General features: G+C 37.5%; 1 long non-coding RNA gene across 2 annotated transcripts in view; it reads right to left on the bottom strand.

Annotated features, from left to right (window-relative positions):
• LOC144090090 (uncharacterized) overlaps positions 1-13,724 on the bottom strand; it is a 70,565-nt gene that overhangs the window by 23,028 nt on the left and 33,813 nt on the right. For both annotated transcript variants that reach the window (XR_013305276.1, XR_013305277.1), the window contains exon 5: positions 1,637-1,708. This is a non-coding gene — a long non-coding RNA (uncharacterized LOC144090090). The remainder of the gene's footprint in view (positions 1-1,636; positions 1,709-13,724) is intronic.

The raw sequence follows: 13,724 nt of genomic DNA, 5'->3' as shown, positions 1-13,724 counted from the left end.
TTGACATAAAAGGGTAAACCATTACAATATCTGGTGGTTCAAACTTTTCAATGGATGCCAGTAGTTTGGTTTCTTCCCACATTCCAAAACCTATGCATGGTAGGTTGTTTAATCACTCCAAATTCTACCTATGTGTGAATCATTGATTTTCTTCATGTGCCCTACGATTGGCTGACAATCAGCTCAGGGTGTATGTACCCCAATTCTTGTCCATAGATAGGCCCCAGAACCTCCGCAAACCTTGTGACGATAAGCAGTAATGAATATGTATGAATAAACAAATGATTCATCATGAGCAAATATTTTCCTGTCTCATTATTACTCCTAATTACTAGAAACTGCTTCCAGTGCATTTGTTTTCAAATTTGAAATGTTATCTATAATAAGGTTGATTTATTTTAAGTGTTAGTGCTAGTACAATTTATTTTAAGGAAAACATTTTTTCCCTTTCAATTCCTTGTTTGATTAACCAGTTGTTTTATTATATTAAATCACTATTTTTACACAGGTAGCACTGTATGTATTTTTAAAATGTATTTTATATTATTATTGTTCCTTATTATCTACACATTTTTAAGGGGTGTGCTTTCAGTTTGATTGTACTTATACAATGACAATAAAGACATTCTATAATCTACTCTATGTTATGCTATATTATGCTATGCTATAATATGCTATTCTATTCGAGTTTCAAGAATAAACACTAGATTTCCACACCCCTTTACCTTTTGTGGGCACTTTCTGAGGTTGGGCGGTGTGTGCTTGAAGGTGATAGTGGTGAGTGTGTGGCGTCAAGCCCAGGAGGGCTGAGGAGATCAAAGGATGACAGGACGGAAAAAGGAGGAGAGTCGACCCATACAAAGGGTTTTTCCCTTAAGTTCCATTGTGGAGAATTTTGACTGGTGATTGAGAGTGTGCGGTGACGTGCTCCCCGCCCTCAATCATCGTCCATTTCTGGAACAATTGTGTCAATTATAATGAACTGCAGTGAAACCAGTCAGAAAAAAATATTGTGGAACAGCGTTTTAACTTATCTGACTTGAGTTCACTGCAACTGAAGTCAAGCTAAGTCAATTCCATTTAGAGTACGTATATCTCAAATTGCTTTTCCCACTTCTCACATATTCACACATACTCCAACTTAAGTGCCATAGGTGGCGATAGACATCTTTTCCATTTAAACGGGAGGGATGGCAGTGATCATTAAAATCCATTGGGCATCTCTTGCCTAAAATGGCAGTGAATGAGTTCAAAGCAAATGAACCAAAAATGATCAAGCACCAGATTTGAATTATTATCCAATGGGATTGATCAGGTTTGATTATAAAACCTATAACTCATTCTAGTGAATTACTGAAAGTGGTGAAATATGTTACATTATCATTACATAATACAAGACATAACTATGATCTTTTGTTCAGACATTAGTTAAAAATGACTACAATTGGAAAAGCAGCTAACCAATTCATCACAAGGCATGTTGTCATGTGTTCTGAACTTAATATGCTTTAACACTGTAGCCAGAACTTCTTTTTAACTTCTTGACAAATGGATTAAATGAATATGTATTGTAATTTTGAACCCAGACCACACACAGACATATTCATCTTCCTGCTTTTCAAAAGTATTATCTTACCTTGAGATGCAGAGGGGGTGAATGTCAAAACCTGGCTTTGAAATCCTCTTCTTTATCTCCATTAGTGCACATCTGTAATGTGTAAAAGGCAATAAAAGATTCATTTTTCCCCATTTTGTGCAGTATCCCATAAATCTGATCATATCATATCTTGTTTCCTGTCTGTTATGTAGCTTTCCCCAGACAAGATCAACGATATGGATGACTGGATTAAAATTAGCATGAACACACACAGCAGTCTACTACACAAGTTTACGACCTCCGTTCCCACAAAACAAAATGCCGTGGACAGAGAGAGAGAAACCTTAACAGGTTTCCTCTACTCATATTCAAGGCCTTGTAGAAGTGCTGAAAATTACATCTCAGGAGGAAGAAGTTCTGCAAGAAATGCTTCTTTTTTATGACAGGAGTGGTCTTCAGATCGTGAACCCATGACCTACAGACAACTAGAAGGGTGAAGAAGCCCTTGCAAATGTGTTGTCATCATGACAGGTGAAGGGGAACATTGACAGGATTGGATTCTAACTTCACCTCTTATTCCCTGGTTTAAGCCTTAGGGTGTAAAATGTGAGAAGGTAACAAGATTTAAAAAAAAAGAAAAAGTTTTATCTGTCAACAACATATCATGGATAAACACATTTAATACAGTAATCTTGTACGTGATTGAATTTGTCAAATAAACCCATTGATTGGAAGGCAATTTTCAAAACCCATATTAGAAGTTTAAGTCCTACATAGTATTTGGTTCTATAATTGTATCTATACACTGAATAAAAAAAAAAAACTCTTTTGTTCAACCAAACTCTTATTGTTGTTGGACAAAATCAAGGACCTTAAACTAGGAAAAATCAAAACATCAATGAGAACCGAGACATTGATTTGAATATAGTTTGCATAATACCTCTTAATTACAGAATATAGTGTAGAAAACAATATGCAGATATTGTGAGAATTATAACTGAAACACTGTGTTTTCTGTGTCCAAAGTTTAGGGTAGAACAGAGATGACTTCTTCCAAACATAGGTATACTCTCAAACTAATTTTCTTTGTGAGTGGAAGCTAAAGGAAAAAAAAAGAAGTGAACGCTTAGGAAACCGAATGGTGCCCCAGGGATTGTGTGGAACTTTGCAAAAGGGTAAACAAATGTTTAAGATCCAAACTTGACATTTGGTGTCCGTATCCAGAGGGAAATATTCTTGCTTCAGGTGTATCAAATGTCCACTAACCTTTAAAATGAGGAGGAAAATGGACTTCTAATTGAATTTGCAATCAACTTGGGTTTCAGCCACGTTGACCCCAAACAAATTTTACACTTATTTATTCTTAGAAAGAAATATAAAACATTTCAATACAACCTCCTGCAAAAAATCTATCAAACATATCAACAGTTACTTTATAGACACATGCATCTATCTTTTTGCAACGTACTCAACGAGCCTTATTTTTAACCATCACACTTTCACTGCCTCCTAAATCTTTGCGAGAGAGACTACAGGCTGATAAAATGGTTATGACCTCTTTATCTCTTTTTATGGACTTCTTGGCCATCTCAGATGGAGTGGTGGTGAAATCAATTTAATTTTAAATTCCCCCCCAAAAATCAATAGTATGTTTTGTTATATGATAGACATTTCAACTCACCAAATCTTTTATTAGAACATAGATGGTGGGGAATGAATAAAAAGTGGAAGTCTAAGGATCAAAATAACAGGATGAATCCCATCATAATTATGACATTATAATGGGATTTGTTCCAATCGTATACGGAGAGAATAGAATAATTTTGAAATTGGAGTGTATTGTATAATAATTAGAGTGATCCATGTTGTACTTGGAATTAACCAAATAATGGTATTTTCACATGTTGGAGTCAGTAGAAATTGGAGTCAATCATATTTGATCTCAAACTAAGTCAGGGAATCAAATTATAATTGGAAGTGGATCAGATTTTCTCATGTTGTATTGTAATTGGAGTGATTTGTCTCCTATTATATCAAAACTAAAGAATTATATTATAGCACAATCGGAGTGAATCTCATCCTAAGTGAAATGAATAATATGGTACCGTAATTGGATTACATTGCATTATGTCATGATTGGAATGAATCATATATCTTCAGTGGGATGAAACGTCATATTTACAATGAAATGTATTGTTTCACGTTCAGTGGTGGAAACAAATCAGAACCAGGCCTAGGGGCACGGAATATGACAAGGCCCTCTAAACCCAAACAATAAAGACATCATAAAATCATTTTCCATCACTTGCATGCCCACAACAACGGGGCTTACAAACTTACTAAGCAGCACAAAATTCAAGTATGGAAATTTGAGGTCCATCAAATGGATATGAAGAATAATGAACACCAAAAGGCCATTACAAATTCATGGCCCCTAGTCATAAAACCCCACAAATTCAAAGCAGTTCAGCATCACACATTTTGAGACCCACTTTCCCTATTTCAACTAATGAGAACATGGTATCATACCAGTCTATTGTATATTATTATGGTCTGATAATACCTTGGGACAGCTAACACCTGCTGAGTCCTTAACATCACCCCTGTACAGCAGAGAAAAATATATTTTAAAGCTACCCTAGGGCGACCGGGCTAACTGCAATAAAACTGTCAACAGTTTACAACTTAATTCACACACTGGGCTCTCTTTTCATATAACATCAACATCTAGATCAGTGCACTTCTGTGCCCAGAGAAATGGGGAGTTAGACCAGGTTTTGGTCATTTATAAAAAAATATCCACAAGAGAGTGAGGTTGGGGTAGGAAGTTCCAAAATGAATTTTCTTCCAAAAATGCCTATAAATCTCGCAAAATGTTGCACTGAGCAGCACGGGTGGTGAGTGCCAGTCAATTTACCTCAAAGACCACCATTCTGAAATGACTTTCGCCTGAGAATCAGTATTTATCATTGAGCATTAAGAGAGCCAAACCCAAATGAAAGGCCGCAAGAGAGCAAGGTATGAGGTTAAAGTCACGATTTTTTTCCCCAGAAATGAACACCAACATAATGGATCCTGCTGAGCAGCCTGGCTAGTTTGCCCCTGTCAAGCTGGTTAAAATTGCAATGCTTTTACGCCAAATTTAGGGACAACCACTCAGTGACGTCACTAGACCTATAGGGAGGTAGGGCTTTTTCCAACAGAATGTGAGCGAATACTGCACACAAGCACAAAACAAACAGCTAAAAAAAAGACTGAAAACATATTCCTTATAGTTATTTTGTCCTTTTTGTATCCTGGTCTGACAAAAAATGTAAAGTATGCACAGTTGCAGTATTTTTGCAGCATTAACAAGAAAAAAAGTCTGTAAATCTACAAGTTTTAATACGTAGTGCTATCTTTAAACTTGCTTAGACGCGAAGAATGGAAATGATGTGTCTTTCTAGGCTGAAGGGTTTTAATGTGTCACATGGGAATTTGGTGCACTCCCGTTGTGGTTGTTTAAAGTGCATTTTTATTTAGGAACAACAGCTGGTTTGGGGGGCAGAGAAAAAGTAAGAAGAAATAAAACACATCTCAGCGTTACCTATGATTGTTATATAGTGTAAATAAATAAATGAATTCTGGCAGAAATTATGTAACTGTTAGTTTCTTTAGTCTTTATGTCTTGCTAATACTGATTACAGGGTAAATCATACAGATGACCAATGATGTCATGGGACAGCATTTGAGCAAATTCATCTCCTAGACATATTTAGGACAGCGGTGGATGACTTGCTTAGATTTTTAAAACTGCAAGGCCTGAATAAAAGTTAAAAAAAAGATGTGCAATGTGAATTGTATGGGTATTGACAAATACCTTGATTCAGCTATCAAGATTGGATTCTAAGTGATAAAATGTCCATGTTAACATTCTTTTGTAAATACAGTGAATTGTTTTATATGATTTTGTATGGTAATTGGAATGAATCTTATTATACATTGCCTCATCATCTAAATGAATCATATTGAATTATAACCAAAGTTAGTTACATTGTAAAGTCAATTGAATTGTATTTGGAGTGAATCATTTTATCACATTATAACCTAATTAGATAAATTCATTTTTCATCATCAAATAATCTAACTTTGGAAGTGAATATGCGTATTATTTGACCATCCAAGAATTTCTAGGGTCCAAATTCCCTTAGAAGAGATGCTAAGGCTGGGAGAAGAAGGGATTAATGAGATAGATTTATCTTTTTTTCCCTGCTGTTACATACAACAACACCACACACACACTATTCTTTTGTCTATACAGTATACATCCCCTACTGCCATGGGAGAGGATGCTTCATTTAGTCCCATACATCAATGTGTTCCTGCACCACTACTGAATTTCCCTGTAGACAGAAACCTACGCATCATTCCCCCACGGATATACATTGGTTTTGAATCACGGCTTGCAAGTGACGATTCGAGGAATATTTTGTCTTTGCAAAATATCCTATGATAATTACAATGTTGCGTGCATGCGAGACAAACGGATTATTTTAAATACACCTTGTTCATTGTAATATTGGCTCTAATTGCACATATGAATCAAATTATAACCATTACCATATCAAAGCACGTTGAAAAACTACCCGGAACAACTAATATAAATGGATAGACAATTACATAGACCTTAGGAGAGTTGTTAAAAAGGCCAAAAGTCAATAATGGCTTACATGTTCTTATTTGCGTAAGTCGAGGCATTTTTTTAACCAACATCCCTAGAAAATTGTTTTCCCGCACAGCCTCGAGCTTTAATGTAAATTAGTCAGGGAATTACATTAAAAATGCACATGTATGGAGATTGGAATGTATGATTATACACTTAAAGAGGCCCTAAAATACTTTGTAGGATTCATTCATTCATTTTCAACTTATCCTTGTTAGGGGTGTAGAGTGCTGGATCCTATCTCATCTGATTTGGGGGGAATGGTAGACTATACCCTGGACTGGCCGCCAATCAGTTTTAGGGCACATATAGAGAGACAAACATTTGGATTCACTACCACTGAGTGGGAATCGATCTCGTGCTGACTGCACCAAAGTCAGACAAAATTACCACTGCACGAACGAGTGATCTTTGTAGGATTGTAGATGAAATTCAAGAATATCGGTGAATAAGATTTAAATACATCTCAAGAATAACATAGCAGTCTCCATCTTCACTTGCGCAATAAGGACAAAAAGTGAAGGCTTGGATGAACGACAACAAAAGATCTTGTTCAAAGTTGAGACGTAATACACCCTTGTTCAGGCCCATACCCTAGCACCTGTTTGAATAGTCAGCAGCTAAAAATGAAGCAAGACCCTGTAATTAAACAGAGAATGAATCATACACACTACATTCCGTCCTGGGTGGCAAACACTCGTTGACCCCGGAGACAAGAAGGTGCGCTGCTAACAGGTGAAGACACAGCTTTCAGCGCGCCACAGATCGAGTTTCCGCGGAAACCTGGTGAGCGCTAATGTCTTGCATTCAAAGCTCCTCTTTCCCCCTCTAAATCATAACGGGCCAGAACAAATCAGGCACTAATCCTAGAGTCCTTGACCTTGCACTGGTAATGGTCCCTGTTTTCAAAACATGGCAAGGGACTCATCAGCTCGTAATCCCATGCTTTCTCACAAGAATTTAGCCGAAACGGAGAAGTTTAATACTTTATCAAACAGCGTACAAAATGTTAACCATGGAAAAACATGAAACACAGAACTTGTTTTAAAAATACGTAGAAGATTATGTCAGGTGAATCACTTGTGGATTAAAATATGTGCATCAAATATTGAAGTGACTTGTTGTACTTCTTTGTTATACCAAAAATATCACAAAACCTCAAAGTTCAGTTGAGACTTCATGTAAAAATGTGCCACTGCAAATTGCAAGAAAAATAATCTGCTCCATATCCAAGTGTGACAAAATAAATGAAATACTTTTGATTGAAGTTACATTGTCAAGTGGCATCCACCCTTCTGCCAGCAGCAGGTTAATTAACTGTGAAAACCGCTCACTGCAAACCTTAAACCACTCATTCAACGCTTCGATACAAGCCGCCAATTTAAGCGCCTTGACGATGGGGATTCTGCACAAGAGTCGCGCTCAGATTTTAAGGCGCGAGGGAAGGTACCCTTTGGGTGTCACTATAAATGTCCTCGTATCGCTGTCATTGCAGCCCGCTACTCTTTGTGTGGCGTGTGTCCTAATCTGTCCATTCAGACTGAAGTACAATAACGGGTACATTGTGTGGCACAGGCTTGGCTCTTATTATTTAGCTGGAGGAGAACCAATGCCACCCACTCTGCACACCGTTGTCTTCTTTGTCTCACCTAAATTCCACACCAGCTTAAAGTAGATGGCAGAAGCTATATTTATCACAGTTTTCTTCACTGTGAGGAATCCCCAGCATTTCACGGCAAAGAGGGCAGGGACGCTTTCAAACGGCGTCCGTCATTTCCATTTGTGTGCACCAACTGACAGTTTGGACTTGATCAGAGATTTTAGTACAGTTCACGGCAGGTCATGTATTTTTTATTTAAAATTGCACAAATGTAAGTTGTTCCGCTAAAAGTAGATACCAGGGTCGGAATTTGGTCGCAACATCATTTATGGAAAATTGACGGCATATCATGCTTCTCGGCTTATTACCTTTAACAGCTAATAGCTTTAAAGGGTGAAAGCATGTAAAAAACCAGGCACTTAGGCCAATGTATTTTTATTTCCAATGCTTTTGATGGGCCTGTTGACAAAGGTAGGCTCCAATTAACTATAGGATGTAAACCTTGATTATTCACTCATTTGTTATCTATTTTTTTAAGTACATAGATTGACTCAGAAGGGCCTCATATTTCATTTTGACACTGTGAGATAAGCTGTTTTGGGAAACAATTATTTAAAAGCCATGTAAACCTTCCAGAGTGGAACGTGTAATAAACCTTTACAAATACATTCTTACAAGAATTTAGTGGAAAGTCATAAAAGCTGTCACAAAACTGTAGGTGTTTTATGGAGGGCTGGAGCAGAATAATTGCATTTGCATTAATTTCAATCAGGTAATCAAGATCGGAGTGTTAAGCGCAGACAGATAAATTTAATTTGTAAGTGAAATCACCACTGTACTAAAGAAATCCTGATAAAACTTCACAAGTTCCTCTTTGCAACATTCCCATAGTTGCAAGCAAACTGACCCAGTCTTGCGTGTCCCAAAGCCCCCCACCGCACCCCCCAGAACACCCTTGGGCTTTACGACGCTCTTATTCCCGATGAATATCACCTCCATAAATCATGTCCCGTTTCCCAAATCATCTCATAAACTTGTATTTTCGTCTTCACTCTCATCAGCATTTCTTTGTTTAACATTTATGTTTATTGATAAATGAAGATGGCCTTAAATAATGCAGCGCAAAACATTAGCCGCGAGCAAAGGATATTAATAATTGATGGGCTACTACAGGGGAGTGGGGGGCACACTGGGACTAGATAATATTAGCTTAATGCAAGTCGGTGTGAACGGGCCAAGTGTAATGGGCCTTCTACTTTTAACGGATGATAGTTATTGTGGCCTCAAAGTTGGGAAGAAAAAAAAATGAGGATGGTGGTAGAGGGATTAAGGGGGTCATAGATTTGGCTCATAGGAGCTGACAGTGCAAATAGTGTTTTTAATAGCAGCAGCTTGACACATTCTGCAGAGAGGCCCTATAATGGTCAGCTCTTTGCTTAGCGAAAAGGGAGAAAAATGGCCCGCTGCTATTAAAATGAAACTGGAGAAGGTCCTTGCTCTTTCTTTGCTCTTTTCTGCAGCCCCCCTCAACTATGCCGCCGCCCCATCACTCATTTTGATCCCCTCCTGTCCATTTCCTGTCTGCAGTCTCACTTGACTTTGCCCACACGCACGAAAACATTAAGCACGCCGGCTCAAATAGGGACCCTGATCTATAGCCCCCAGTTCAGAGAGGGCGCAAAGAGGGCTCATTTTACACAGCAAGCGAGGACACTGAGGATAGGAGTTGGTCACTTATTATGACATCGTCTCAGCCGCAACCAACAGGGAAATTTAATAGGCGATTATGCAAAAAGTGGAGGTGTACTATGTATGTGTGCTAGATTCATCAGACATTTGTGGTCACTTTGGGTGAGTAAATTCAAATTGTACAGAAAATAATTAAAATGCTAAAAATATCACTACAATAGAAAAAAAATACAGTGAATATTTTTTAATAAAATATAATAAGAGTAAATTAAAGCAGATAGAAATCAATCACAAAACATAATTTAAATAATAATTTACAATAAATAAATGAACAATTAAGTAAGTTGAAAAGTATGTAAAAATCATCATTAATAAAGTCAAGAAAATATAAGGACAAAACAATAAGTAAATATTCATTAAAAACAAGTTCAAAAGTGAGATAAAATTAAATCTGAAAAAAAAAAAGATAAATCAAAAAAGTAAGAACAATTCAAAGATAATGCAAAAAAAAATTGGGGAAAGTTTAAGCAAGAATGAAAATAAAACAGAAATATTATTTCAGCAGTTGTGCTGGATCTCATTAGATTACAGTGTGTACCTGAGGTTGTGACTGTTCTGTTTATGTATGTGTATAGTACTATATACACCAAAAGGACATAATTAGACTGTGTACTATTATTGTTATTAGTGCATGAAAACATCACTTAAACGTAGTTATGGCATTCTGAAAATGTAAATTCTCTGATAAATACCATAATTTTGTATGGAATCCTACTCAATCCATTACAATGAAAAAAATTCTACTACAGGACAATCCAATAATCTTGCGTTGCATTAAATATGAATACACGAGGAGATTATAGCCCCTGTGGACAACAAGAGAGTATGCATGTACAAGGGAGTCTGATTACTGAAGTGCCATCAGGCTCAAGATGATGGGCGCTCGGTGCCTTTAGGTCAGTGGATGGAGAAGAAGAAGAAAAAAATAACTAAATAAATGTACTCTCCAAGGGATTGGCTTATTGTTATGCCTGGCTAGTAAAAAAAATAAAATAAAAAAAGATACAGGAGGGAAGGGAGGGGTAATGGGTATCAAAGGCAAAGGAGGACCCCCTTCCTCCAATATTGCTATCACAGCAGCATATTAGCATCTAAACAAAGGAGGCAGAATCCCCCGCAGCGCAGCCTCCACGTTTCAAGTGGTCACTCACAGCATTTGATTTAGTCCTCAATCCAACACTTTTATGCTGACTAGTATGATAATAAAAAACATGGAAGAACAATCCTCCTGTGTCTTCACAAAAGTTGCTGCTGCTTTTCTTTTTCACCCTCTTTCCACACTCCTCCTTTTTTCTATTTTTTTTTCTTTTTGGGTGATTCATCACAGGAGCTATATGACAGCTGTCATCGCTCCTCAGCGGGCCTCAGATCTGCATTTCAAGGTTCGAGGGTTCACCGGTTCGTCGCGTTCCGCTCGGGCAAGCAACAACGCAGGCAGTTCATCTCTCAGAAGGCCCCGCACATAAACAATAGGGTTGCAAAAACACGCGCCACTGCTATAGTATCAATATGTGACACTTTGGGGGGTATTTGTGTCACCTGAGGCTTTTGTTTTGCTGTTTATAGACATGCGATAAAACAAAAGTTTGCATTTGAAACAATGTCAAATTTTGGGGTGACATTTGTATCATCGCTAAGGGGCATTTTGTTTTCAATATTATCCAAGCAAACAAAAAAATGTTTTGTTTACTTTTTGGAACAAAACAATCTTACAATAATTTATTATTCAAACATGAAATAGTATCAAAGTTAACACCAACTTTTTTGGGGGATGGGATGCTACAAGAAGATAGTGAAAAGTTTATTTGAACCAGGAAAGTGACAAATTTGAGATAACTAACAGTGGCAAATATAATATGCATGAAAGCATTCACAGCCAATGAGAGTGTCACCTGGCATCCCATTTAAATGTGACTCAGTCACATGTTGAAAGGCCACACTGGGAACCATGAGTACAATTTCTATCCCAACATCCTGATCATTGTGCTATGAAGTTTAATTAAGTGCAACAAAACCATACCATGAGTGCAACTGATGATTTTGTCTTTATGTTGTCAAGTATTTTTTGGTAAGTTTCAAGGTTGACTGCTGACATTATCAGCTGCAGCCAAATGTTTGTCTGTCTACATTTAATGATTTTTTTTACTCTCTGGTAGAAAACTTCAAGGCCGCTAAGGGAGCAATCGGAGGCCACATTGACATTTTTTGGGTGATGCTGTGACGGACTTGTTTATTGTTGACCTACACTGTTAGTGTCAGGATGGACGGGGAATGCCCTTTAGAAGATAGCATGCTTGACAGGTCAGCTAGCAACTGGCCTCATCGCTGTGGAATGGACAACAAGCTCTTATTTGGCACATCTACCTTTTGACAGCACAGCCGTAAGAAAATCAATAAAAATCTGTCAGATGACCTCCATTAACTCATGTGTACTGATAAACGTGATGGGCCGCCTTTAGATGAGAATTGAAACAACAACTTTGAGGAAGAGAAGGTTTCCACCATCTTGAAAGATAAACTAACAGTTTGACTATTACTAAGTACACGTGAGCAAATAATAATCATTCTCTAGAAAAAAAAAAACAGTAAGCTCCGGGAAATGTATTTTTGATAAAAAAATTTAATCCAATGTTATAATAGCCATAAGAAACATGAGTAAACTTTTACTTTAAAAAAAGTCTGAAATATGCTATTTGATTTATTTATTTCAAAGAAAAGAATATCTATTTGTGAATATTTTGGGGGTGTCAGAGATTTTATCTTTGGAGTAAAACCAGCGTCACTTTCCTCTTTAGATTGGCATGTGACCTGTGGGCATGGCAAAGCTCGTGCATATGTAACCAGGCTAATTTACACGGTGCTCTGAGCGAGCTTCACTTTGATGCTTTTGAAGCCTTTTACACCCCATCTGATCCGCGGCCACAACTTGAGCTCGCGTAAATGCCCGGGGGCCACGGCGCAGGACAGACAATTGAGCAAAGGTACAAAGCCAGCGCATTTCTCCATACATACATAAGCGGAAAGTGTTGTTATCGAAGATCGCAGTCGTGCCGTCGCATCATTGCCCCAGTACTGGGCCTTAAGTGTAAGCTCCTTTGTTAGCGACTTTGAATGAATAACACATTCTTGCCTGGACATGAAAACAGAGAACGGGGCAATAACAGGCCAAAAAGCTTCTTGAAGTCATTTTGAAAGAATTCTCGGTTTGTTAAGCGCCTATCATGTCTCATGCTTTCTTTACTATGAAAAAAATATTAAAAATCTATCAAAATAATTATCTGCAGAATATCTCCTAAGAATAAAATTTCAGATATTATATTTCAAACAGTATAGGTAGTTTTAATAAGGATTCTATCAGGAAAAAAACGTCGAGAAGAGATAAGAATAAAAAAATTAGAGATAAAATGTACATAATCCAAACTAAAGAATAAAATAAAAGAAGTAATACTTTGACTTTGAGTCATCCTCCCAACTGGGAGCACTAATGGCGCCCACCACTACCACTTCCGTCACAGTTCGCCAAGCCAGCCCTTCTGAACTTCTAATTCCTCCGTCACCCCGGCGGCTTTCTTTCTTTCATTTTTTGTTTTTCATCACAGATCTAACCACTGAGCACTTGTAACAATTTCACCACTCGCAGTAGAGCGAGCGATGCAAAGAGTGTGGCGGTCTCTTTGGTTAAGAAAACGTTGCGGGAGCTTGGGAATCAAAAGAATAGATAGACAGAAAGTAAGCTTTTAAAACAATGCTAGTTTATCTAATGGCCATCAAATGGCTGGACACTTGTCATATCAAAACATAGCCGGCTGTAATTGTGTGTTCACATGCTGACAGGCCAATGCATAACACCACTTTTAGAGTACAGCTCTAGCAATTACTGACTATTATATGTAGGTGACACAGAGATGGAAAAAACACCACCAAAGCATTGATCCCAAGCATCTGTTGCAAATATTGGCTCATTCTTTACATTCTGTTGACCATTAATTTGGGGGTTTAAATATCTGAACTGACCTATTACCGCCTCAGGGTGTAGAGATACATAGTTATCTTGAGTTGCGAGTTTCTTATGTGTT

This window comes from Stigmatopora argus, chromosome 15 (genome assembly GCF_051989625.1).
Source record: "Stigmatopora argus isolate UIUO_Sarg chromosome 15, RoL_Sarg_1.0, whole genome shotgun sequence".
Lineage (NCBI taxonomy): Eukaryota > Metazoa > Chordata > Actinopteri > Syngnathiformes > Syngnathidae > Stigmatopora > Stigmatopora argus.
This window is presented reverse-complemented; position numbering and strand designations above follow the sequence as displayed.